This window comes from Doryrhamphus excisus, linkage group LG7, assembly GCF_037039965.1.
Source record: "Doryrhamphus excisus strain RoL-2023G ecotype Guam linkage group LG7, RoL_Dexc_Guam_v1.1, whole genome shotgun sequence".
Classification (NCBI taxonomy): domain Eukaryota; kingdom Metazoa; phylum Chordata; class Actinopteri; order Syngnathiformes; family Syngnathidae; genus Doryrhamphus; species Doryrhamphus excisus.
Window position 1 is genome coordinate 24,046,417 of NC_136363.1, and position 24,978 is coordinate 24,071,394.

Genomic DNA, 24,978 nt, shown 5'->3' on the forward strand with positions numbered 1-24,978 from the left:
AGTAGTCACAGCTACAGTTAATTGTGTTATAATGATGATTTTCTGAATCAATACTATTGTCTATATCATACATCTTGTGTTCAGTGTATGCAAAAGTTTCCAAATTCAGCTGTTCTAAATCATGATGTTCACTGCTCACGCTGTCTGCCACAGTCTCAATCAGTCCATCATCGTCTAAATCACTGAAGGGAAGTCTATATTCATTGTTCAGTTCCATTATTGGCATCATAGTGTATCATATAAACACAGTTATAATTTGGGATAAATGCACTTTTGTTCATACCCTCATTTACCTCATATATTTCACTCATAATATCAATATCTATATTTATATATGCATCCATGTTCTAATATATGCCCATTTTCTATATCCCACCACAACATATTGTCCATAGCCTGTCTTTCAATCAATTATAACAACAATTGTTCATTTCCTTCTTCTAAGTTGTTCAAGGTCTTTCAAGTCTCTTATCATCCTCGGCTGTGACCCTTCTTGTTCTCTTATCCATATGTTGCCATTTCTGGTCCATGTTGCGAAAATGCTTTTTTGTTTTCTTAGTATCCTTGCCTCTCGTGCAATGTCCCCATTTTTCTTTGTCAAGTGCTCATTTAAGTATACATTTGTACCTTTAAGTTTCTTTGCTTGCATTAACAGTTCATTCCTATGCTTTCTACTGATAAATCTTATGATGATAGCCGGTTTCTCCTTCTCTGTCTTTCTGGGTAATACGTGACAGATAGATATATCAGCACTTTGAATGCTTATGTTCTTACTGTGCAGAAATCCCACTACTTGTTGCTCCAGTGTCAGTAGTTCTTCCCGTGGTGCATCTTCTGTTGTCTCCAAGTTAGCTGTAGCTCGTGCGTAAGTTCGGTGTCGCGTTTCCAGACCTGTTAGTACCAAGTTGTCTCTTTTCGTGTATTGTTCCAATTCGTCCACCCTCTGCTCCAGCACAATAATCCTTCTGTCTTTTTCCATTAGCATAGCCTTCAAGGTTTTTACTTCCTCCACCAGTCCAATTAGTCGTTCCTGTTGTGATGTTAGCTTTGCAAGCTCACCAGACATAAAATTCAATGCTTTTTTAATCTCTTCCATGTCGTCAGCTGCTGCCGTGTCCTTATCTTTGTCCCGTGTATTGCTTCTCCCACTAGGCATTCTCGTTTCACTAGTCAGTGATTTGAGGGGGGGGTAAATAATAATAATAATAATAGTCCGGTGTCTTCCGGGTTTGCGTAAAGCTTCACTCATTTCCCGGTAAGTCAGCATGATGTATTTTGTATGGATGAATTCATTGAAATCTCAAGATATATGATGGTTTGGCAGTAGTTTTAAAGCTCAGTCCGCTATATTGTCAAAAGTGTCACTCTTGTATTTTTTTCCTCTTATACAGCATGATACTCCAAAACAATTAGCTGCACCACATACAGTTGAAATAAAAGTCTATGGTCACGTCGCGGTAAAACAGTTCAACTTTGCAACAACTTTTCACTCCTTTCCCGGTCAGCAAGCATGATGTATTTGGTGTCAATGGATTGGTTGAAATCTCAAGATTCATATAATACCACTGGTTTGGTGCTACCTTTGAGTCCGCTAGATTGTCAAACATGTCCATGTTGCATTTTTCTCTCTTATGCAGTACGCTAGGAGCCTCCAGCACGCTAGGCCTAATGTTTGTAAACATTGCCAATCATGAATTGTTATTAGTAAGGATCATTTGAGATGGTTATGTTTTAATGTGATGTTTTGCTTAATGTCTATAGCCTGTACTATTTACAGCATCATTTAGTTTGTTTTTGTAACCCACATGGAAGTTATGCATCCTTGGAAAATAATGAAAATATATTTTATAATCAAATGATGATTATGAATATTTCTATCATATAAAAATATTCCCCGGTCTTTTATAACGTCCGTGAATGCAACCCAGTCACATGACGGAAGACGGAACGTTCTTCCGCTTGCGCTGCGTCTCAGCCAATCAGGTTCGCCAGGGCCGCAATCAAATACACCGGTGCGCTCTCCCTCACACACAGTGGTGAGGAGACAGGCTACAGGACGCTGCTAACACGGTTAGTCTCGAACAAACTACTTCAACTTATATATATTGTTGATCGTTCTCTAAAACTTTGTGCATTATAAAACTTGTAGAAGCCGCGTGCCGTCGCTGCAGACATCTGGGTTCTAGCGGGGACTGAATTACGAGGGAATCGGTGAGTCTGGATGCTATTGTTGCGTGTGGTTAGCTTATGTAGCGTTAGCATATCAATGCGATCGGCAACCAACTTCGCTGCTGTAATGCGATTCATTGTTATGCTAACCCCCAAAACGATAATCAAACTTTTTAACTTGATTAACTGTTTAAATATTGAGCCACTGCTTTTGATTACTGTGTATTCTGAATGTTATGCACCTTAAATTGCATTTTAAAACAATCCTCTTTAAAGCTAAACCGGGGTTGATCATTGAAAATGTATTTTTATATTCTGATTTTGCATACTGATTCATTGATTTGTGTACACTGAGCTAGCTGATGATAATTATGACTGATTTACTGATAGTGGTCCTGTCTGTGATATACAGGCCAGGTGTGCCTGGTTGGGGACCCCGAGGCGAGCTAGACCCAAAGAGAACCGAACCACTTCAACATCCTCCTGCGGTCTGGTAGGGGTGTTGGCAGCCAGTTCTCTCCCACCTATGCACTGGTCACTTTATCTGTTCACATATGAACTCTGTTGCGCGCGATCATGGACAATTTCCACATATACCATGGACTCTGGGTTCCTATGAGATGGACATTCGCTCCACACATTGTTGTGGCCACTGACCCTTTATTGTGAATACTGTGATTTTGTGCTTTGTGTGATTTGAAGGGCGTTTACACCCTGGACTGTGCTGAACCACTGTTGAATTGTGATTTCTTTATTTGTAAGAAACAAATGAACTAGATTGAAAGACTGAAGTGCACTTCATCAAACAGCTATAGGAATTCCCAAAACCTCTATACCATTTTACTGCCGTTTGTAAATATTGTCAATAATTTGTCACTGTTTGCACTTAAAGCAAATAATAAGGCACCAAGCCACTTAAAAGTACATTTTGTGTCTTGTGTGATATTACTGTACCTCAACCTCCCTAGAGCCGAGCATAGATCTTCTGAGCTAGTCCGTACTTGTATTTAATTCATCTTGACCTTTTCTTGCATTTCTCATACGTATATGCTACATTTTCACAAAATGCAATTTGATATTGTAATACTTACTTGTAATACATTACCGTTGTGGTGTACTGGCCACCGGTCCAGGGTGTACCCCGCCTCTCGCCCCCAAGTCAGCCGTACTATGTACTATGTACTATGTACTATGTACTATGTACTATGACTGTTGTGATCAGAGGTGTAAATGTTCAGAAATCCTATGTGTTTGATTGTAGGACCTTCTGGGCTGTGACCTGTCTGAGACTTCAGGACCATAGACAGCGATGGTCACAGACTGAGTGCTGTCAGTCTTAAAGGTACTATATGTAAGAAATGTGTAGATTGATTGATTTTTGAAAAAATGGGACATGGGAGATGATAGCCGTATGGCTAATTTGCACTTCCCATTGGCAGCTTGGTTTTGAACATATAAATCACATTATTCATAAAACATGCAAGGTTATGTGTTTCATGCGTATTACTATATTGCAACTTGCCCAAGTGCACACTAGATGCTGTAAAGTGCTATTTTCATTTGACAATTCTCCAAACATTTTACAATCATGAAATACCAACAATGGTCATTTTATAATACTGAGAGAACTAGACTCTAAAAATGATTCATGGGATTAGTTAGTTGAGCTTAAAATCAAGGGCTTTTTCAACATAAAAGAATAAGGTTGTTACATGGACTTATTATAACAAGTTGGTAACTTATTTGAAGAAGTTGGTCCAGCTGAAAATATGGGCTTAGTTAGTTGAGTTGAGTTAAAATCAAGAGCTTTTTCAACATAAAACGATAAACTTGTGTCACTGACTTATTAAAACAAGTTGTTAACTTATTTGAAGAAGTTGGCCCAGCTGAAAATAGAAAAATAGAAATGTTAACTTAAATATGTATGTATATTTTGAAGCAAACTTTTGAACAAATTCAAATACAAAAACTTTATCTGTCCCCAGGGGTAATTCAAAGGCCACATTAAACATGCCGTTTCAAAACAAGAGCACCGCTCATGTTTCATGTTCATAGTAATGGGAGCTTTTATTTTGAAAAAAACAGGGAAGACGTTCTATTGTACGATGTCTCCGAGATGTCAGGACCAAACGTTTCTCCGAATTTTCTGGATGAAGGTAAGCTACAGGGTCACATTCTCACTTAAAAGGTTGTTAAAACTTGATGAAATGACATATTCCCACAGCTAGAGCCAAATGTTCAACAGCTTTCAGAAGCTGCTCTGCTCCTGCTCCTGCTTCTGGTTTTATCCTGCAATCACGTACAGAGAGGAGCCAGACTGCGACTGCTATTAATGCCTGTTGGAAAATCCCCAAAATCCCAAGAAAAAAACAAGAGTTTCTATGGAGCAATACGAGGTAAGTAACTGTTTTTGCTTTATTTTGTTCATAACGGCTACTAACTGTATCAGCAAATGTTGCACTAATTCGTGTTAACGCAGACATCATTGAAATGAAGCTAATGTAGCCATTTTGTAAAATGGTAGCTTCATAGCTGCCTATAACTGCATGTTACAAAACTTTAGAACTGAAGCTGTTCATAAATGTCCTTTTGCCCGCGCTCTCTCGCCCAGCGCCGCCCCTCGACCGTTTATCGTCAGACAAAGACGTCTGTGGCAGCCGAACGATTTGAATTAGCGGTAAACGTTAGTTAGTATATCACTCTTATCAAGGTAAGAGAAATGAGTGTATTGTTTTGTTCACATTTTTTCCAAGTTTGGACTACATTGATGAAGTTTGGCCAGCTAGTAGTTTCTGTTTTAAGTGACGTGTTGGTGTGTGTCTATGAGAGGTTAAGGCACCCACATTAGTTGTAGATACGCCATAGAACAAGTTTCCTTTTAGTAAGGCTGCAGTAGGCCTGGCTATTTTTCTCTTTTGCTATTGAGACAGGTGGCATTTTCTGAAGTTAGGAATGAATGTATACACACAAAATGTGTGTATAGTGGTGTGTAGTGTTTTTTTTTCTCATTTAGCTCACTTTAAAAGTCCAAAATATTGTGAAGCAGTTCAACCATATTTCAAATCCTTTAGAACCCAAGACAAAGGATCATTTTTGTGCAGTTGGTTGCAAGCACATTTTTCACAGTTTTTCCATCTTCAATTTAGAAACACATCATAGGCAATATATTTTTCCAAGTCATGCTGCACACGCTGTAAGCACTAAAGCTATGAATCACTAAACAATTCCAAATGTCATGAAAAAATTCAAAGCCGTTTAAATAGAGCTTTGTTTAGTTTTAAAAATGAATTGGACCTGTAAACTTGTGTCAAGAAAAAGTGATCTTTGAAAGCATTATAGGCTTAGACCATGGTGGCCATGGTGGAGAACTTCTCCCTTGCCTCCATTGGGAGCGTTATTGGGAGCGTTATTGCTCGTTTAAAACATGGGGCAGCCTGAGAACCCATCTGTCAAGAAGCCATTCAACTCGTGAGACAGGGACACGCAGAGAAGTTCTGTCTTTGAAATGTTCATGTTGCTCTTTAAACACCATCTCCACAGAAAGAGAATACTTTGAACACATTGGCCGTCATTTAAAAAAGCAGGAAACAGTGTCTTGTGTTTTTGAAAATTGCTCTCAAAACAAACATTTCTGGAACATTTGCCTCTCATAGGAGCCGGAAACACACTCCTCATTCCCTGGATGACTTCAAGCCTGAGCTCTTGCAGAGGTACTGTATGTTCATCTTTCAAATACAGGGGTCCTTTTGATATGATCCTTTTGACGAGGATATGGAGGTTACAGTGAGTGAAGATCCTGAAGATGAAGAAATGAGAGAACTGCCACTGCAACTTCATTGAAAAAAATGTAGCCCACCTGCTGTTGAAAATGGAAAGCATATTCAATGTACCACAAAGGTGTATTCATGAGTTAGTGGAAGAACTGCACTTTATTTCTTCATCAGCTTCAGGTCCTCTTTTGAAAGATATTTTACAGTCATGCTTAAAGAGGCATAATTGTTGATGAAAAGTTGATGATGTGATCATCTCAGAGATGGCGACAGACCTATCTGTGCAAGTCTAAGCCAATGACATTAGCTCTAGGACATACTGCTCCTCTTTCCACCTTTCCACCTACAAAAGAAGGGAGCATTTTTCCATGGTGGAACCTACAGAATATCTAATCATGTCTTCTCAGTTCTTCTCAGGGAGAAGAAAAGTTTCCAACATGTACCAATTTGAAAGTCCTTGCATGAGGTTTTGAAGAAAAAAAGAGATCCAGGATTTGCTCAAACATAGCTCTGAAGCAGACAGCAGCTCTGACACTCACTACAATTCATTTCATGATGGCATACATTTGAAAAACAATAAATTGCTATGAGAAAAGAATCCAGCCATTTCTCTCATTCTGTATGTGGATGATTTTGAAGTGTGTAATCCACTTGGCACATCAAGAAAAAAACACAAAATGACTGCTGTGTATTGGGTTTTAGCCAATGTGCCACCATTGCTCAGATCCTCGCTCACATCAATCTACCTTGCCATTCTCTGCAAGGCTGATGATGTTCAAAAGTTTGGCTATAGTGCTGTGTTAGAACCACTGCTTAAGGACCTTCCTTGCCAGCCTAGAAGAAGAAGGACTTTACATTCCTTCAATAGGTCTACGAGTCAAAGGTACTGTGTATTGTGTCGTTGCAGATAACCTTGGTGCCCACTCTATTGGAGGGTTTGTGGAGAGCTTCTCACGTCTCACAAGTACACACACCTGCAGGTTCTGTCTTGGAGAAAGATCTCAATTCCAGGTGAGTGAAGTTAAAACAGGAACAACACAAGAGCACAGGTTGCATGTTCAGACAGCACAGAGAGATACAAGTGCATTCTTCTCATTGTTATGGAGTAAAGAGACAGTGCCCACTGACTGACAAACTCAAATATTTCAATGTTTTATCTGGCTATCCACCTGATTTGCTACATGATCTCTTTGAAGGCGTTGTGCCTTTAGAGTTAGCACTATGCCTAAATGTGTTCATCAAAGAGAAATATTTCACACTCGAGGAATGAAATCAATGAATCAAAGAGTTCCCATACAGATGGACAGATAGAACGGATGCACCGCAACCAGTTCCACTGACTTTTGCTGCAAGAAAAACTGTTGGTGGAAATGCCCATGAAAACTGGGCTTTGCTTCGCCTCCTTCCCCTGATAGTTGGAGAAAGAATCCCTGAGAATGAACCAGCATGGCTGATCCTTCTGAACCTTAAGGACATAGTTGAACTTGTCCTTTCTCCTGTTCACACAGACCTCGCTGTTTGTTTCCTTGAAAGCAAGATTTCTGAGCATCGGCACAGATTCCTGGAGGTTTTCCCTCAGGAAAGCATCATTTTCTTGAACACTACCCACACCAGCCAGATGAAAGCTTTTGGTCCACTTGGTTCATTTGGTTCACTTTGTGGACTATGCGCTTTGAAGCTAAGCACAGCTTTTTGAAGCGTGTGGTCAGACATACGCATAGCTTCCGAAACATTCTGTTGTCTCTTGCAGTGAAGCATCAGTTAATGATTGCATACCATCTACATGGCAGTAAAATTGTTCAGTCTCTACAAGTAGCAAAAGTGTCAACAGTGGATTTGACTGTGCTGAGGGAAGACATTAAGAAAGCAGTGGAATGAAAATTCCCTGGTGAATCATTTGTCCACATGGCAAACACAGTGTGCTACAGTGGCACCAGTTATTCCACTGGCATGATCTTGGCACATGGTTCAACAGGTGGTCTGCCAGATTTTGTAGAATTGATGCAGCTTGTTGTCATAAATGGCAAGGTTGGCTTCATTGTCAAATGTTTCAATTCATGGTATATTGAGCATCTTAGAAACACAACAAGTGTTTTCAAGCTCATTGAGCCTCGTGAGTTGTTTGACATCTTCCCCATGGCAGCATACGGTGTTGCAGGGAAGCGTATGGTGACCCAGAAGTGCTACATGAATGTACCATAGATTGCAAAGGGGTCAGTATAACTCATCATTTGTTTGAGTTTATAGGAGAGACCTCAAAAATGGCATCATCCTCTCTGTATATGGGGTTACTGTCTCATTACAAAAACAAAGTTGTTGTTTTTTTTCAATGAACGTGCTTGCCCCACACTTGAGCACAAATGATCATTTTCACTTGCAGGTGTAGTGAGAATATACAACTCCTTGAATGTGTGTATTCCAATCATATTTTTGTGATGAAGTGTGATAATGTTCAACCTATAATCAAACATGAGACAATATTAGTTTGTCAATTTGCCAGAAGCATGGTAAGACTTTTAAACCCAGACCACACTGATTCTCGCTGAGGAGAGGATGTTAGGCTCTTGATGACTATGCCAATATGGAGATCTGAAATTATGATTAGTAGTAGTTGTAAATATGAGCTCCATAATACTGACACGAGATGGACAACAAGATGGTACAAGATCTTTGTAGTTTGACTTTTATGACATTATTCTTCAGGGGGAAATGTTCAAGTGAACAAAGCTTTGTTCCTATCCTTGTCTTTGCCACAGAAATAAAAGTCTTCAACATTTAATCATAGTATAAGCAGGCATATAGGATTCTTTGCATTGGCTTTTGTAGAAGTATACTTATGGACACAAATCTAAGACTTGGTGTGAAGTTTGATGATGAGGAAATGTCACGGATGTGTGATGTCAAATTTCTTGGAGACTGAATCAACCAGTACTTGTCAGCATACTAGTTTACTATATGATAAATGTGATGAAAATTCAAAGTCCAAAGCTTTTATTTATCTAGAGTCATTTTTAGTGGTCATATTCTTCTCCCATACTGAATGATGATGATTATATGATGTGTCTGCATGTATTCTAGAACCCAAACTGATGTCATGTTTTCTCTAATAGATACCCTGATGTCTCCTCAAGCCAAACTTGGGATCATTCTTCAGGACCGTGAAATTGGCAAACTGGACTTACCGGATGGAATCCCTGATGAACTTGAGTCTATTGTGAGGGAGAAATTTGGGCTTGATGGGAACTTTACCTTGCATTATAAGGATGCTGACTTTGGAGAGGAATATTTTTCTCTTACCTCAACAAGTGACACCAAGGACAAGGATACCATTAAGGTGGTTCACATTGTTGAACCTCCTACAGTTACTCTGACCTTTACTGATGGGTACTGACAGTTCCTTTGAAAGTGCATCAGTAGCCTCGCTCCCTAATTCTGAGACCTCTGTCCATCCTGCTAGCAGCAGCTGTTCCTCTGGATCGCAGGACACACTGATCACACTTTCATCACCTGAACAGGTTACTCACCGTACACAGTGTTGGCCCACTACATTTCCTGTACCTAATTTTGCTTACGACACAGAGCTTGTGCTGGCCTCAGGAAATGAAGTTTTCAAGAAGGATGGAATTCAGCTCAACTTTGCCACAATCCTTTGCCTCCAGACATCCTTGAGAAGCTGGCTGAAAGCATCTTACCCCACTAGTGCGCAGTTTAACCATGTTGCTGAGGCACTGATTCAGAAGCATCCTTGCCTTAAAGAACCAGGGTCATATAATGGATGCTACGCATGGCAACAAAGACTAAAACATAAAATGGCCAGCTATAGATCTAAATGGAGAGGGCTAGGATGCCCTGAGCTTGATGTGAACTCTCTCAGAAAGAAGCGAGCATAGAGCATGAGAAAGCCCCTGCAAAGAATATCCAAAAAAAAAGCCAAGAAGGGCAGGCAGAGGTGAACTATTTACCTCCTCACCCACAAGGAGAAACAGAAGGAACTTTGGAGCTCCTTGATGAAGTAAAGAAGAGGAACAACTGCCAGGTCATCAGTGAGAAAATGGCAAAGACTTTCTCCATTCGCAGGCAGGAAGTTGCACCACAAGCACCACAAATCTGTGACATAAGAGACCGATGGCCGGCTCTTTTCGATGCAACTCAGGTTAATCTTGTTTTATAAAATGGTTTGCAGTATGTGCTATGTCAGTCAATTTACTACATGAACAAATTGCACCTTTTTATTTGTATTTTATACAGATAAATGAAGAATTCAGAAGGATCACCGCTGGTTGCCTTGAGAGAACATTCATGGCAAAACTGGACCAGTATACCCCAAAAATAATGGCACTGGTGTCCTCAAGAGGAGGAGATTCAGCACATAAAGAACATGCTGCTAGAGGTATAAATAAATGTAACAAGGTTCATTTCAAATAGAAAAAAAAATCACTTTATTTTTAGGAGGTGTTGATGGGTTAGTTAAATAAATATTTCAATCAATAAATCATAAATTCATCTTTTTAAAGATTGTTTCATTTTCTTGTATTATTTTATTTACAGGACCAGTCGGTAGAAAGTAGGAGAGAAGCTGCAATCCGTAGCCTAATCGTGTACCTGAGAGAACAGGAGGAGGATCTCTTTAAAGAACAGCTGCTAAGTAATCCAACACTTCAACTTCAAGGATTTAACCTGGGCAGTATTTAGGGGTGGCAGACTGAATGACTGGGTGCAACTGAATGATAGGAACCAAAATCAGGACCATCAGTGATATATTCAGGAAGTTTGGTGAAAAGTGAAAGTTTTCTACGTTTTATCAGAACTTTATGGGCAGCGTTTGTTTGTCAAAAGTATGTCATTAAAAATGTTTGTTTTGCTACTAAACAGCCGTCCCCAAAGCCCACGTTAAATCCTGAAGTTAACCCAAGTGCAGATTCACTGTACATTATTCTTGTTTTTACATAAGACAAAAAACACTGATGTTGACTCTGATCTACTTATGCCAGAATGGTGATGAAGTGATGAAGATTGTTGTGAGCAGAGGGGCATCTGAACCAGCCAACGCAACAGTGGTGATTGAGGGAGCAGAAGTCCTGGATGGCCTGACTGTCCCAAGAGCATGTGCCTTGCTCATGGGACTAATGTATGCACTCAACCTGAGTTACCCAAAAGAGTTACCTGAAAAGCACTTTTGAGGTATTTCAAAAGATATTCCTTGAGCTGGATGCTCTGAGAGCAAGTCCCAAGGTAATGTCTCTAAAAGCTAAACTGCTGCACTGAAAATTAGGCTGCATTCTAATTTCACTGTTATGTTTAATGCAGTTTAATACAAGTCATTTCTTTGAAGGATCATTTTGAAGACTAGTTTGTCATTTTTTTTTTTTACTTTTGAGCTGTTAGCTGTCAATATTTAGACCTACATACATACGTACACATTTGATATATTCTGTGTTCTTTTTTGGAAGAAGTATGACTGCTATGTAAAATATGTTTCAATATTCTTCAGGAAGAAATATGTATAATATGTAATATTTGATTTCATGTCTTCATTTGGAGCTCCTCCATGTTTATTTGATGGTAAACAGTTGGACAAGTTGGCCATTATATGCAGTGGTGGAGTGAGTACACGACTTCAGTACTTGAGTAAGAGTACAAATCCTCCTTGTCAAATTTACTCCACTACAAGTAAAAGTAGCTCTGTCAAAATGTTACTCGAGTAAGAGTATGAAATCAATTTTCTACTCGAGTAAAGTACAAATCCTTAAAATCTGTACTCAAGTAAATTTACTCCGTTACTTTCCACCACTGATTATATGTAATAAACAAGTTTGACCATTAAACTGACTGAACTGTATTTATGTTCATAAAATTAATGTTATTGATAAAAAAAACAATTGAGAAAACAATTTGAAATATTTGTGATGAGGAATGAAAAACAAATGAGCTGGAATAGCTTAAATTAATTATATTGACAACTTCATTGAACTTGAACCATTTTATTAAAATTGAGTTGGTTCACCTGAATTGAACTTGAACCATTTTATTAAAATGAAGTTGGTTCACCTTAATTAACTGTTTGCAGGATGAAGTAAATCATGTCGGTTGTCCTTAAATAACTTAGTTTCTAACATTAAAAGACTTGTTGGATTTACTGAAAGGTTTTAGTTGGAATTTCTTAAAAAGATTGACGCAAATTGTTACCTTCATTGAATTAAGCTGAGCCACTATATTTTTTTTTAGAGTGTATAGAACAGAAATATAAAGTGCTTGTTGAATTGCACGTTGCTCTCCTGCCTAAGAATAAAAGATAAATGATGACAGAATTACAGACTTATGACATACTACAATAATGAATTAGCAGTTATAATTTGTGGCTACCCAACTATGTAAAAATGCAACATTATAACATACAATAGATAATAACACACAACAAATCAGCAGCAGTGGACAAGTTAAAAATGATCACAATCAGTGGCAACGGGTTTGATTTTCCAAAGTTGAAGATGCTTGGAAAATGAAGCAATAGTGGGTAGATCAGGCACTTGGTGCGGAGTTCCAAAAATTTGTCGCTCCGTAGGAAAAAGTTGCTTGACCAAAGGTCCTTCTCCTTAAAAGAACAGTGGGTTAGCACAGCAAATCAGAGACCTTTTCTCCAAAAATAACAGGTGGACGAGAGCTTGGATGACTCTGACCTATCTCGCTTATGGGCGGTACAAAGTCAAAGTCTTCTTTTGGAAGCCTCAGTCCTCCTGTGGGCGTCTCTTTCCCGAGTGAATGGTCTTATATGGTAGAAGCACATGCATGCAGAAGCCAACTTTTAACATACACTTGCATACTTGCACTTAAGTGCGTTCACACTGTGTACAAGCAGAACAGAGACACCTAGTGCCAAAAACGCAGAACTACAGCACACAGACTTCCCACAATGCCATTTTTCTTAAAGGGCCATGACGCACTTTCCGGAAACGATGGTCGCAACATTCAGATGAAGCACGGACGGCCGGAAGCCCCGCCCGGCACGCTATAGAGCGGTTTCAAATAAAAGAGGGACGGCCTGAGGGCAACCTGCTTCTTACGCACTTTGAAGAAAATTGAACAAGTGTGAGTAGTAAGTACGCAAACTCTCTGTACTCTTTGTACACGCTATTAAAACATTATAATTGTTAAATGGCTTTAAGTGACCTTTAAACGGCATACATTGAGCTAGCTTAAGTAGCACACGGCCTTCAACGTCAGAGGCTCATATTCAAAAAACTAAAGCAGACAGCAGGCTGAATTCTATATAGTTTGAAAGCATATTGACTGCGCTTTCCCTCCTTTTTTTGTTTTACAGAACTCCCTTCTATGGCAGGAGGCTGGTCCACCGGTCACACCTGTAATTGATTGCAGCAGCTACTAACAGTGAACATGGCCACCTTGTGCCATGCCATTCTGCGCATGCGTCAGAGGATCGTTTGAGCTCAGACTTCCCAAGACGAAGTTCGAGGGCGCCATGTTTTCACGGGAAGACAATGGAAGACGACGTGGACAGTCGTTTAACAAGGAAATTCATCGATGTGGAGCCATATGGGTAGGTCATATGCTTATCTGACTTGTTTTCTGTCACCTTTCCTGTTCCTGTTCAATGTTTACGTCAGTGTCATAATGTGACATACGCGACGTTAGCATTAGCTTACCTTTAGCCTGCCAGCCAGCTAGCTAGCTAGCTAGCTAGCTCGCTATCAACTGCGAGCTGTTTTCGGTTGCAGAACAGGAGATTTTTATGTTTATTAAATGTGTAAGGATTCGTCCCTTTTATATATGTTATGTGATTATTTTGGCAGCAGCAGTGTCCTCTAAGCCATGGGAACCGCGTGTAGCGCAAACATTTGTTGAAGTATGCTAGCGACCTGAGTCTTGTGGATACCGTCGGGGAGCGGGAGTTTTTGTTTGTGACAAGTATTCCATGGAAGTGAATTTTGGAACTTTAATTTCACCTATACACATACACCATCTCTAGACACCTGGGGTGAAGGACGCGCCACAGAGAGGCCGCCGCCGGGGTCAAGGTGGCCAACCCCTACAGAAGGTAACATTACAATATGTATATGGTTATTTGAATCTGGAAATGGCAGTTTAGCCTTTTAAGTTTTATTGATTTAAAGAGTTGGATAATGGAGTTCCTCAACGATATCCCGTTGTGAGGAAAAAAGAGTTTTGTTTAGGTTAGGTTTCAAGACACAGATGAAAAATGTGTATTAACCCGTAGATGCATAAGTGGGTCAAAAATGACCCAGTCAGGTTGTTTTCTTGAAATATCTTCATAATGAATTTTTTTTTTATCATTTCATATTCCAGTTATTCCGAAAAAAAACATGTTTTCAATATAATACCATTCAAATTTTTAACTTAGCTTTTATACATTTCAAGAAATATGGACTCTTATGGAAGAGTGTAGGGTCCAGTCACTCATGCATCTTAGGGTTAAGAACTAAGTTGATTTTGAGTGTTTTGTTTAAAAAAAAAAAAAAACCCAACAAATATTGTCAAGCAGCTTTGTCGTTTGGACTACTAACCATTGTGATGATTTTAGATTTTGTAGTTGCCATAATTGAAATGATTTCTCCATCCATTTAACAGAATGCTGAAGGATGTTGACGCTCAAGAATTTGGTCCCAACAGCTTAGACAAGGTAAGATTACAGTACAGCTGTTGAATGACACCAACATGGTTTAGTTATTCATTCATTTTCTATGTCTCTTATCCTCACTAGGGTGGGGGTATGCTGGAGCCTGATTTGGGGCGAGAGGCGGGGTACACCCTGGACCGGTGGCCAGCCAATCCCAGGGCACATACAGTACATCCGGAAAGTATTCACAGCGCTTCACTTTTTCCACATTTTGTCAAGTTACAGCCTCATTCCCAATTGTATTAATTTAATCTCTTAGCTCAAAATACTCCATTATGACAATGTGAAAAAGGTTTTTTTTTTTTACGTTTTTGAATTTATTAAAAATAGAAAACAAAAAAATCACATTTACATAAGTATTCACAGCCTTTGCCATGAAGCTCAAAATTGAGCTCAGGTGCATCTTTTTTCCACTGATCATCCTTGAGATAATAACTGTCTATATAAGGTCCCACAGTTGACTGTGCATGTCAGAGCACAAACGCCAAGCATGAAGTCAAAAGAACTGTCTGTAGACCTGCGAGACAGGATTGTCTTTAGGCACAAATCTGGGGAAGGATACAGAAACATTTCTGCTGCTTTGAAGGTCCCAATGAGCACAGTGGCCTCCATCCCTACAGTGAAGCATGGTGGTGGCAGCATCATGCTGTGGGGATGTTTTTCAGCAGCAGGAACTGGCAGACTAGTCAGGATAGAAGGAAAAATGAATGCAGCAATATATAGAGATATCCTGGATGAAAATATTGCTGCATTCATTTTTCCCTTCTATCCTGGCTAGTCGAATAATGGGGGCCACTGTGCTCATTGGGACCTTCAAAGCAGCAGAAATGTTTCTGTATCCTTCCCCAGATTTGTGCCTCAAGACAATCCTGTCTCGCAGGTCTACAGACAGTTCTTTTGACTTCATGCTTGGCGTTTGTGCTCTGACATGCACAGTCAACTGTGGGACCTTATATAGACAGTTGTTATATTTCCAAATCATGTCCAATCAACTGAATTTACTGCAGGTGGACTCCAATTGAGTGTATAGTAGACACCAAATGTCCAGAAGGAGGCGTCTGGCACACTAGTGTGGGAAGTCCATACCTGCATGAGGAAAGTGGAAGTCAAAAAATAATCATTCTAATAATACGATTCCCAATTAAGGGAATAAATCCCAGGTCTTTGGTTTAGTTATGAAATGTTGAATTAATTTCACAGGTGCCTCAACCTGTGGCTGTGTTGTGTTTTTGTGCACCGCTATCTGGAAGTAAATACAGCTTTAGTACAAATGCAGTGAAGCTGTTCTGGTTTGAAATAATGTTTTGTAGAAGATGTGTTAAGATCATTTCATTCAAAGAAGGCCATCTTAAAAAAAATACTACACAATCATATTAGAAAAGTGGTGTAGGTGGTAGCTTAAATCATGTAAATATTACTTATAATTTGCTCCAAATAAAGTCAGGGAAAACTAGTTAAACAATCCTGAAAAGCGAGTACATTTATATGGATTTTGAAGTAGATTCAAAGGTAGTTTGGGGTCAAATTTACTAGCAAAGAGTACCTTTTTCATTCAAAAAAAGTAAATTTGACCAGAGTGTTTGCCAAGGAAAAGTTGCTTGGGAATTGTGCGTGCAAATTGTTACCTAGCTTTTCTCAAGTAAATGGCACTCCAAATTTTTTTCAGTGTACTGCCCAGTGGACCGCGACCTCCTCCAGCTGCTTTTGGGAGTTCTTTTGTCTCTGGACTGCTCCATGGTATGCCTTCTGCCCCCATCGCCTTGCTTTTCCTTTTTTGGACTGCACTAATGAATACAGATATTCTGGCTGCCACATGAATTACATGTGCAGCATTCTCCATCCATTTAACAGAATACTGAAGGATGTTGACGCTCAAGAATTTGGTCCCAACAGCTTAGACAAGGTAAGATTACAGTACAGCTGTTGAATGACACCAACATGGTTTAGTTATTCATTCATTTTCTATGTCTCTTATCCTCACTAGGGTGGGGGTATGCTGGAGCCTGATTTGGGGCGAGAGGCGGGGTACACCCTGGACCGGTGGCCAGCCAATCCCAGGGCACATACAGTACATCCGGAAAGTATTCACAGCGCTTCACTTTTTCCACATTTTGTCAAGTTACAGCCTCATTCCCAATTGTATTAATTTAATCTCTTAGCTCAAAATTCTACACAAAATACTCCATTATGACAATGTGAAAAAGTTTTTTTTTTTTACTTTTTTGAATTTATTAAAAATAGAAAACAAAAAAATCACATTTACATAAGTATTCACAGCCTTTGCCATGAAGCTCAAAATTGAGCTCAGGTGCATCTTTTTTCCACTGATCATCCTTGAGATAATAACTGTCTATATAAGGTCCCACAGTTGACTGTGCATGTCAGAGCACAAACGCCAAGCATGAAGTCAAAAGAACTGTCTGTAGACCTGCGAGACAGGATTGTCTTGAGGCACAAATCTGGGGAAGGATACAGAAACATTTCTGCTGCTTTGAAGGTCCCAATGAGCACAGTGGCCCCCATTATTCGACTAGCCAGGATAGAAGGAAAAATGAATGCAGCAATATTTTCATCCAGGATATCTCTATATATTGTTGCATTCATTTTTCCTTCTATCCTGACTAGTCTGCCAGTTCCTGCTGCTGCTGCATGATGCTGCCACCACCATGCTTCACTGTAGGGATGGAGGCCACTGTGCTCATTGGGACCTTCAAAGCAGCTGAAGTGTTTCTGTATCCTTCCCCAGATTTGTGCCTCAAGACAATCCTGTCTCGCTGGTCTACAGACAGTTCTTTTGACTTCATGCTTGGCGTTTGTGCTCTGACATGCACAGTCAACTGTGGGACCTTATATAGACAGTTATTATATTTCCAAATCATGTCCAATCAACTGAATTTACTGCAGGTGGACTCCAACTGAGTGTATAGTAGACACCAAACGTCCAGAAGGAGGCGACTGGCACACTAGTGTGGGAAGTCCATACCTGCATGAGGAAAGTGGAAGTCAAAAATAATCATTCTAATAATACGATTCCCAATTAAGGGAATAAATCCCAGGTCTTTGGTTTAGTTATGAAATGTTGAATTAATTTCACAGGTGCCTCAACCTGTGGCTGTGTTGTGTTTTTGTGCACCGCCATCTGGAAGTAAATACAGCTTTAGTACAAATGCAGTGAAGCTGTTCTGGTTTGAAATAATGTTTTGTAGAAGATGTGTTAAGATCATTTCATTCAAAGAAGGCCATCTTAAAAAAATACTACACAATCATATTAGAAAAGTGGTGTAGGTGGTAGCTTAAATCATGTAAATATTACTTATAATTTGCTCCAAATAAAGTCAGGGAAAACTAGTTAAACAATCCTGAAAAGCGAGTACATTTATATGGATTTTGAAGTAGATTCAAAGGTAGTTTGGGGTCAAATTTACTAGCAAAGAGTACCTTTTTCATTCAAAAAAAGTAAATTTGACCAGAGTATTTCCCAAGGAAAAGTTGCTTGGGAATTGTGCGTGCAAATTGTTACCTAGCTTTGCTCAAGTAAATGGCACTCCAAATTTTTTTTCAGTGTACTGCCCAGTGGACCGCGACCTCCTCCAGCTGATTTTGGGAGTTCTTTTGTCTCTGGACTGCTCCATGGTATGCCTTCTGCCCCCATCGCCTTGCTTTTCCTTTTTTGGACTGCACTAATGAATACAGATATTCTGGCTGCCACATGAATTACATGTGCAGCATTCTCCATCCATTTAACAGAATACTGAAGGATGTTGACGCTCAAGAATTTGGTCCCAACAGCTTAGACAAGGTAAGATTACAGTACAGCTGTTGAATGACACCAACATGGTTTAGGTTATTCTATGCTTTACAGTGTCAAAACCTTTTTTCAAGTCGAAGATTGGTTTGAAATTGGAAACGGACAAGGATCTACGTTCTTATATATTGAATGACAGCTGATGCCTTCCATACACAAGGAAAAACTGCCGCAGAAATTGAGAGAGTGAGATTTGTGGTTACAGGAGTTATTGATGTACAATTGAGTTCTTTCAACATAAAAGTATCAATGCCCAATCTGCATCTTTTGTTTTAGAATATTTAATCCTTAATCCATTTGTAGAAAGCTTGCTGGCCACAGTAAAGTAGCAACTCGTCACATTATGAATACATGTACCAGATGATAAATGATGAGTTTTGTTGCTCCATCAGGTTACATCTGGAGGTGTTTGATAAAGACATGGACATGAAGGATGACTTTATGGGAAGGTACTGCTTCCAGTACACATTAGTAGTGTTGTTATTATCGATACTGTCACATACTGCAACTGCTTGATAATACTGCTTACTACCTCCAGCGCAGCGATGCCAGTATTGAGAAGAGCACCGCCATCCTCCTTTATCTACACTTTATTGTCCGATTCACAAGAAAAATTATGTCACACACTTACAGTATATTAAAGACAGGTTGTAGAATTTGATATGGTTGGAATCATTTAGAACATTCATGTAGAACGCAAATGATATTAAATATATATGTATAAATATCAAATATTGCAGTGTAAATAAATAAAAATAAACATGAATTAGAGAAAAGAAATCCATTCCATTATCAAGTGGTTGAAATAATTGTCATGTTTCTCAACATGCAGGCTGAAGGTCAAACTGAAGGACATAATTGATTCTCAGTACACGGATCAGGTATGGAAACGGCTTATATTATTGTCATTGAATTGTTCAAGCATTCAAAGGATTGTGTGTGTTTTATGTATCAGTGTATCAGTACACGCTCAGTGATGTCAAGTCAGGTCGCGTTCACCTGATCCTGGAATGGCTTCCAACAGCCTCGGAGGCAGACCAACTGGATAAGGGGGGTGCTTCCAGAAGAAGAAAAAGCGTACTAATGCTTCATTCAACTATAAAAAATACTAATATCGAACCATTCTCTTCAGATTCTCAAGTTCTACTCCAGGCAGTCCTACCAGAACAAAGCCGTTCCATCTGTGGGACTTTTGTTTGTCTTCATCGAACAAGCAGATGGTTTACCAGTAAGTGAGTCGAGGAGGTACTGAGGAGGCATGATCTGTGTTTTATTATGACCCATGTGGCGTGTCAACAGGTGAAAAAGAGTGGAAAAGAGCCAAAAGTGGGAGCGGATATGCTTCTTGGAAAAACATCCCACAAAACTACTGTGAGACTAAGCGTGGCAACTAGCCAAATAATAACCAGGGTATTGGCATCCGGGACTAACACGTCCATCTTTGCTGTAGGTGTGTGATCGCACGACATCACCTCAGTGGAATGAGGCGTTCTGCTTCCTGGTTCATGACCCTAGAGAAGAGAATGTTGTTGTCAAGGTAAGTTAACAATATTATTTTTAGTATTTCCACCATGTGATATCAACAAACTTGACTTGTATTACTACCTTTACACTTTGTTTCTCCAGCTCTCTCACAGCTGGACGTTGCCCATGGGTTCCTTAGTCGTCCCAATCAGAGAGCTGCTCTCGGAACCAGAACTGGTCCTGGATCAGTGGTTCCATCTGGATGGCGCCTCCCCAGAGAGTCAGATTCTTCTTCGAGCTGAACTCAAGGTAGGCGATCTCTCATTCTAGTCTTAACTCGCACCAGACTTCACATGCAATTGTTGCAGATGCTGATTCCGAGCAAATGTCCTCGTGGTGATCATGAGGCTAAATTCACTTCCAAAGACTCCGACCGCTCGACTGAGCAGCAGAAACGGGAGGCAGATGTGATGCAAAAGTGAGCGCTGCGTATATCCAAGCACACTAGTCTCAGGTCTTATTTGGTTTTCATGCTACATTGGGTTCTTAGGTCAAGTTTGGTGGACACTCCGGTAGAAACTCTTTTCTATGTCTTATCCTCACTAGGGTTGGGGTATGCTGGAGCCTGATTTGGGGCGAGAGGCGGGGTACACCCTGGACCGGTGGCCAGCCAATCCCAGGGCACATACAGTGCATCCGGAAAGTATTCACAGCGCTTCACTTTTTCCACATTTTGTCAAGTTACAGCCTCATTCCAAATTGTATTAATTTAATCTCTTACCTCAAAATACTCCACTCCACTAATGAACTGCACTAATGAATACAGATATTCTTGCTGCCACATGAATTACATGTGCAGCATTTTTGGTAGGTTGAGCGTTGTTGCGCTTCCACCTGAATTGGCATCAGCTGTTGGGGCTCGATTGCGAGGCGGTGCCAGGGTTATTGATGGGTCTTGGCGTCACCGGGGCGCTCATTGTTCCTTGCTGTTCACCTGTCGAGGCTGTGTTGGCGCGCTCCGGTGGCGGGCTCTGGTCTGTCGTGCCATCAGCAGCGTATGTGAAAGGTAGGCATAAAATTACTGGGCGTGTACCGGTGACGGTGCATCATGTGACCGCAGCCATGGTTGTTTTAATTTGCAGCGGGGTTGGTTGTTGAGGACCTGGCGTGCATTTTGGAGGGCTTGCAGGAAGTGCAGTGTCAGCCTCTTGAGGCTAGGATTGCACTGGCTGTGTGTTAAGCTACCTTTGCTCCGGTAAGCTGCCGATGCTTTAAACAAGCAGAAAGCTAACTTTAGCACCACATGTTGTCTGTCTCAAAGTTAAATGATCTGGTTAGATAATTAATTTTCTTTTTTGTGGTTAGCACAGAGAGGTTGTCACGTTCCGGCTTGGGAGCTTTACGGCACGACCCCAGGATGCAGAGATGAGGACCCAATAGCAGGTAAAAAGGCATTTATTGTTGATACTATGCAGCAGACCAACGCACTAGCATGTTCAACAGAGAAAACAACATCAATGACCCAACAAAGAAAGGAGCGCGCACCTGAACCAAATAGGCATCACAAATAATGAGAAACAGGTGCGGGAGATAATGGACATCAACTGAAAACACAGCAGAGCAACACAGGAAGGAAATACAAAACAAGGGCATGAACGAGGAACTGAGGAAAACTAAGAGCTGTCACAAGGGGGTGACAGACGTTAAACTATTTGTTGGCAAATTCAGGTTCAACATTCAGTGTGTGTGTGTAAAATGTTGCAGATTGAATAGTTTAACAGGCTAACACACATAATATTGTTTGAAGCAATGTCGGTGTGTTCTGTTGTACTTTGCTAGCTCTGACAGAGGTTTAAACTTCAAAAGTGGTGCCCTGTCTAATATTTTGTGTATGTGTTTTCAGGTTGCTGCAACGAACGTGACTCGGCACTGTAAGTTCTGTTCAGCTTTTTTTTTTACCACTAGAACATCTATTTAAACACTGTAGATTGCAGCACAACCACTTTTCAAAAATGAGCCCCCTCCCATGCCTCCATGATGATTGCATGTGCACATTTCAGACACTTGGTGCACTGAGTAGTCACCTGTCAAGATATCATACTTAATTGTGACTTTTTAGTGTCCTTTATGCACATCTGAGCAACCATTTTCAGTCTGTACTCCTCAGTCACATAAGATCACACTTAAAAAAGAACGAGACAGAGGTATAGTATATAAAATAATTATCTAACCAGATCATTTAACTTTTAAATAGACACAACACATGGTGCTAGAGTTAGCACAAATGTCTACTCTTCATTGAACGCCATAAAAGTAGAGTGCACCAAGGGAGTCTTGCATCAGACTTTTCTAGTGACATTGTCTTTGAGCATACTCACAATCAACATGCTTTCGGCTGGCTATATTTTCCTAATAACACGGTATCTATAGACATTAACTGTAGATACTGTACAAGGTGAGCTGATCCAAGAGCAGCCCCAGTCCTGTTTTTGTGAATGATTATATTTTGTTGTTGTTGACATGTGCTGGCAATTTGCTCCTCATGTGCTGGAATGTTGTTGACAAATGGTATGACGTTATTGTACATTTTTAGCGCGCGCGCTTTTATTTTGAATTTCTTTCAAACCCCGCCGACGGCAGCAGTGCGCTTTCGTCACTGGTGAGTAGCATGTCTTTATCTCTATCATGTAATATTCTCGTATTAAACCAACATTACCACAGACGTATTGTGAGCTAAGCCAATGGTAAATTTGCAAAAGTGCCTGTTTGAACTGTGCTAATGTTCTAGCTAACAAGTGTTTTGGCTAACCTTCTAGCTAACAAATGGTTTAGCTAACGTTTATAGTTAGTTAAACCTGGTTTAGTTAGTTAAATAAACAAAGGTGCAGTAGTACTATGGTGCCAGATATTGACCCCAGTCATTTAAGTAGGGACATTTTTTTTGGTCTTGTTTATGATAGTGTTACTCAACAGCTTGATGTGTTGCTTTCAGGGATTCAATGAGTTTAATTATCATCTCATCAGTTGATGTGTGTGAGTGCATATGTCATAACTTAGAAGAGAGTTAGGAGTCTTAGGAGAGAAAAAGTCACCCATTGTTGAACATCTATGCTGGCTGTACAGTCATAGCTAGTATATAGTTTGTGCTAAAATTGTGAATTTGACCTGAAATTGTATTTTACAGTTGGTGGGTGAATGTTGACCACAAAGCATTTACCTGTGCAAAAACAATAATTATAGGAAGTGTCCCTTGTTAACTTCTCTCAACCATTGTCTTCCTGTCCCATTTAGAATTGTCCAGATCACACTGCCAGAAAGTGTTCTTTGCCACGCGAGTCATTGAAATGTATTAGTTTGCCACATTTGCACAATGTACATGTTGTCAGTTTGTGCTCATCTGTCATTTTCAGTTCTGATATTACTGCACTTGCAAGCTCAAATTGTAGTAGGCCATGTGACGTGCATGATGACCACTAGTTGGCGGTACATACCAAGTAGAAACAGCAGTAGATTACAGTGACCCCTATTTTTGTATTTATATATCTATAAATATATAATATAATTATATATATTTTTGTATTAACCACAAGTGATGATCCCCCGTTGACAACCAGGGTTAGGGTCCGGGGTTGGAGTCAGGGGTTAGGATGAACTGAAGTGTTTGTGCTGTCTTCTACAGGCTGGATGAAGGCCAGCCTTGCTAGCGCTCTCCACTCACACCAGGCCTGTGGGGCAAAAACAGTATCTGCAGCTTCAACTCTGGGTTCTTCTCCCCGTCTTAACCAATGGAAGGGTTAGGATGCACTGAAATGTTCATGCTGTCTTCTCCTGACAATAGTCACAAGTTAGCAAAGGTGGGGTGTTTGTGCTTCCAGGTTCTTCTGTTGATCCCGAAGGACAACACCAGTTTTTCCACCTTTGTGGGAACGATTGCGTTGGCAAGAAGATCCTTGGCATTCCTGAAGGTGTCCCCCGGAAAGCTGTCCACCTGCAGGTCTGGGAAGTCATTTGGTGGAAACTGGAATCTCCCAGGATGACGAATCTCTTCCGCACGGCAAGTTGCCAATCAACCATTTTCCTGGTGGTGTGCCGATGACGCTGGACCAGTTGCTTTTGGCTCCCGCCGATTGAGCCGGACATAGAACTGTCGAAGCTGATGTCCGCCAGTATATCTTCCCATTGGCCTTTTTCCGCAGGTGACTCCCTTGGTGGCGTAAGTAGTGGGGCGTCGTCAAGCAAATTCTGACTCCCAACAGCAAAGGGCCTATGTGGTCCGAGTTGGTAGGGGACCGGGGGGTAACCGATTCCCCTCGCGCCATCTGATCCAAGAGCAGGGACAGCTGGTCACCGTAATCGTCGGATTCCTCTCCCGGTGGCTGACCTTGGTCGAGGTTTTTCTCTTTCCTCGTGCGTTTGCGCTGGGTGCTGACCCAGGGGGTAGCGCTGGAGTCTCAGGGGTTTTGTCCTTCGGCGGTAAGGATGTTTTGCAGGTCTTGCAGGTCTTGGGATGAGGATACCTCTGGTTCTGTTTGGATACCGGCATCCAGGCAGGCCCCGGCAACTGTTGGATCGAGCCGAGAACGAAGAGAAGTGGTTGGGATGGATGGCCTTCCGGCGTCCCAGAGGTGGAGGGTTCCCAGAGGTGGAGGGTTCCTCCAAATCTTGTTCCAATCCTTGGATGTCAGGGTTTGTCGGTGGCGGATCTTCGTTTTGTGCGGGTGGTTTTACAGGTTCATATTCCTGGATTCTATTTTTCAATTTCTCTAGGGTTCTCAACGGAAAGCGAATTCTGACTCCCAACGCCGAAGGGCCTCTGTGGCCTGGGTTGGTGGGGGAGTGGGGGGAACCGATTCCCCTCGCGCCATCAGATCCAAGAGCAGGGACAGCTGGTCACCGTAATCGTCGGATTCCTCTCCCGGTGGCTGACCTTGGTCGAGGTTTTTCTCTTTACTCGTGCGGTAGCGCTGGAGTCTCAGGGGTTTTGTCCTTCGGCGGTAAGGATGTTTTGCAGGTCTTGGGATAAGGATTTACAGGTTTTACAGGTTTTACAGGTTTCACAGGTTTTCACAGGTTTTCACAGGTTTTCACAGGTTTTCACAGGTTTTCACAGGTTTTCA

General features: G+C 40.8%; 2 long non-coding RNA genes across 2 annotated transcripts; both read left to right on the forward strand.

The window, feature by feature from the left end:
- Window positions 1-12,893: 12,893 nt before the first annotated feature.
- Window positions 12,894-14,420, forward strand: LOC144899496 (uncharacterized). The gene is made up of 3 exons (XR_013627628.1): window positions 12,894-13,032; window positions 13,258-13,494; window positions 13,924-14,420. It is a non-coding gene; the product is annotated as an uncharacterized LOC144899496 (long non-coding RNA).
- A 6,815-nt stretch (window positions 14,421-21,235) lies between these two features.
- LOC144899497 (uncharacterized) lies at window positions 21,236-24,772 on the forward strand. Its single transcript, XR_013627629.1, has 3 exons — window positions 21,236-21,304; window positions 21,765-23,654; window positions 23,737-24,772. It is a non-coding gene; the product is annotated as an uncharacterized LOC144899497 (long non-coding RNA).
- Window positions 24,773-24,978: the final 206 nt, after the last annotated feature.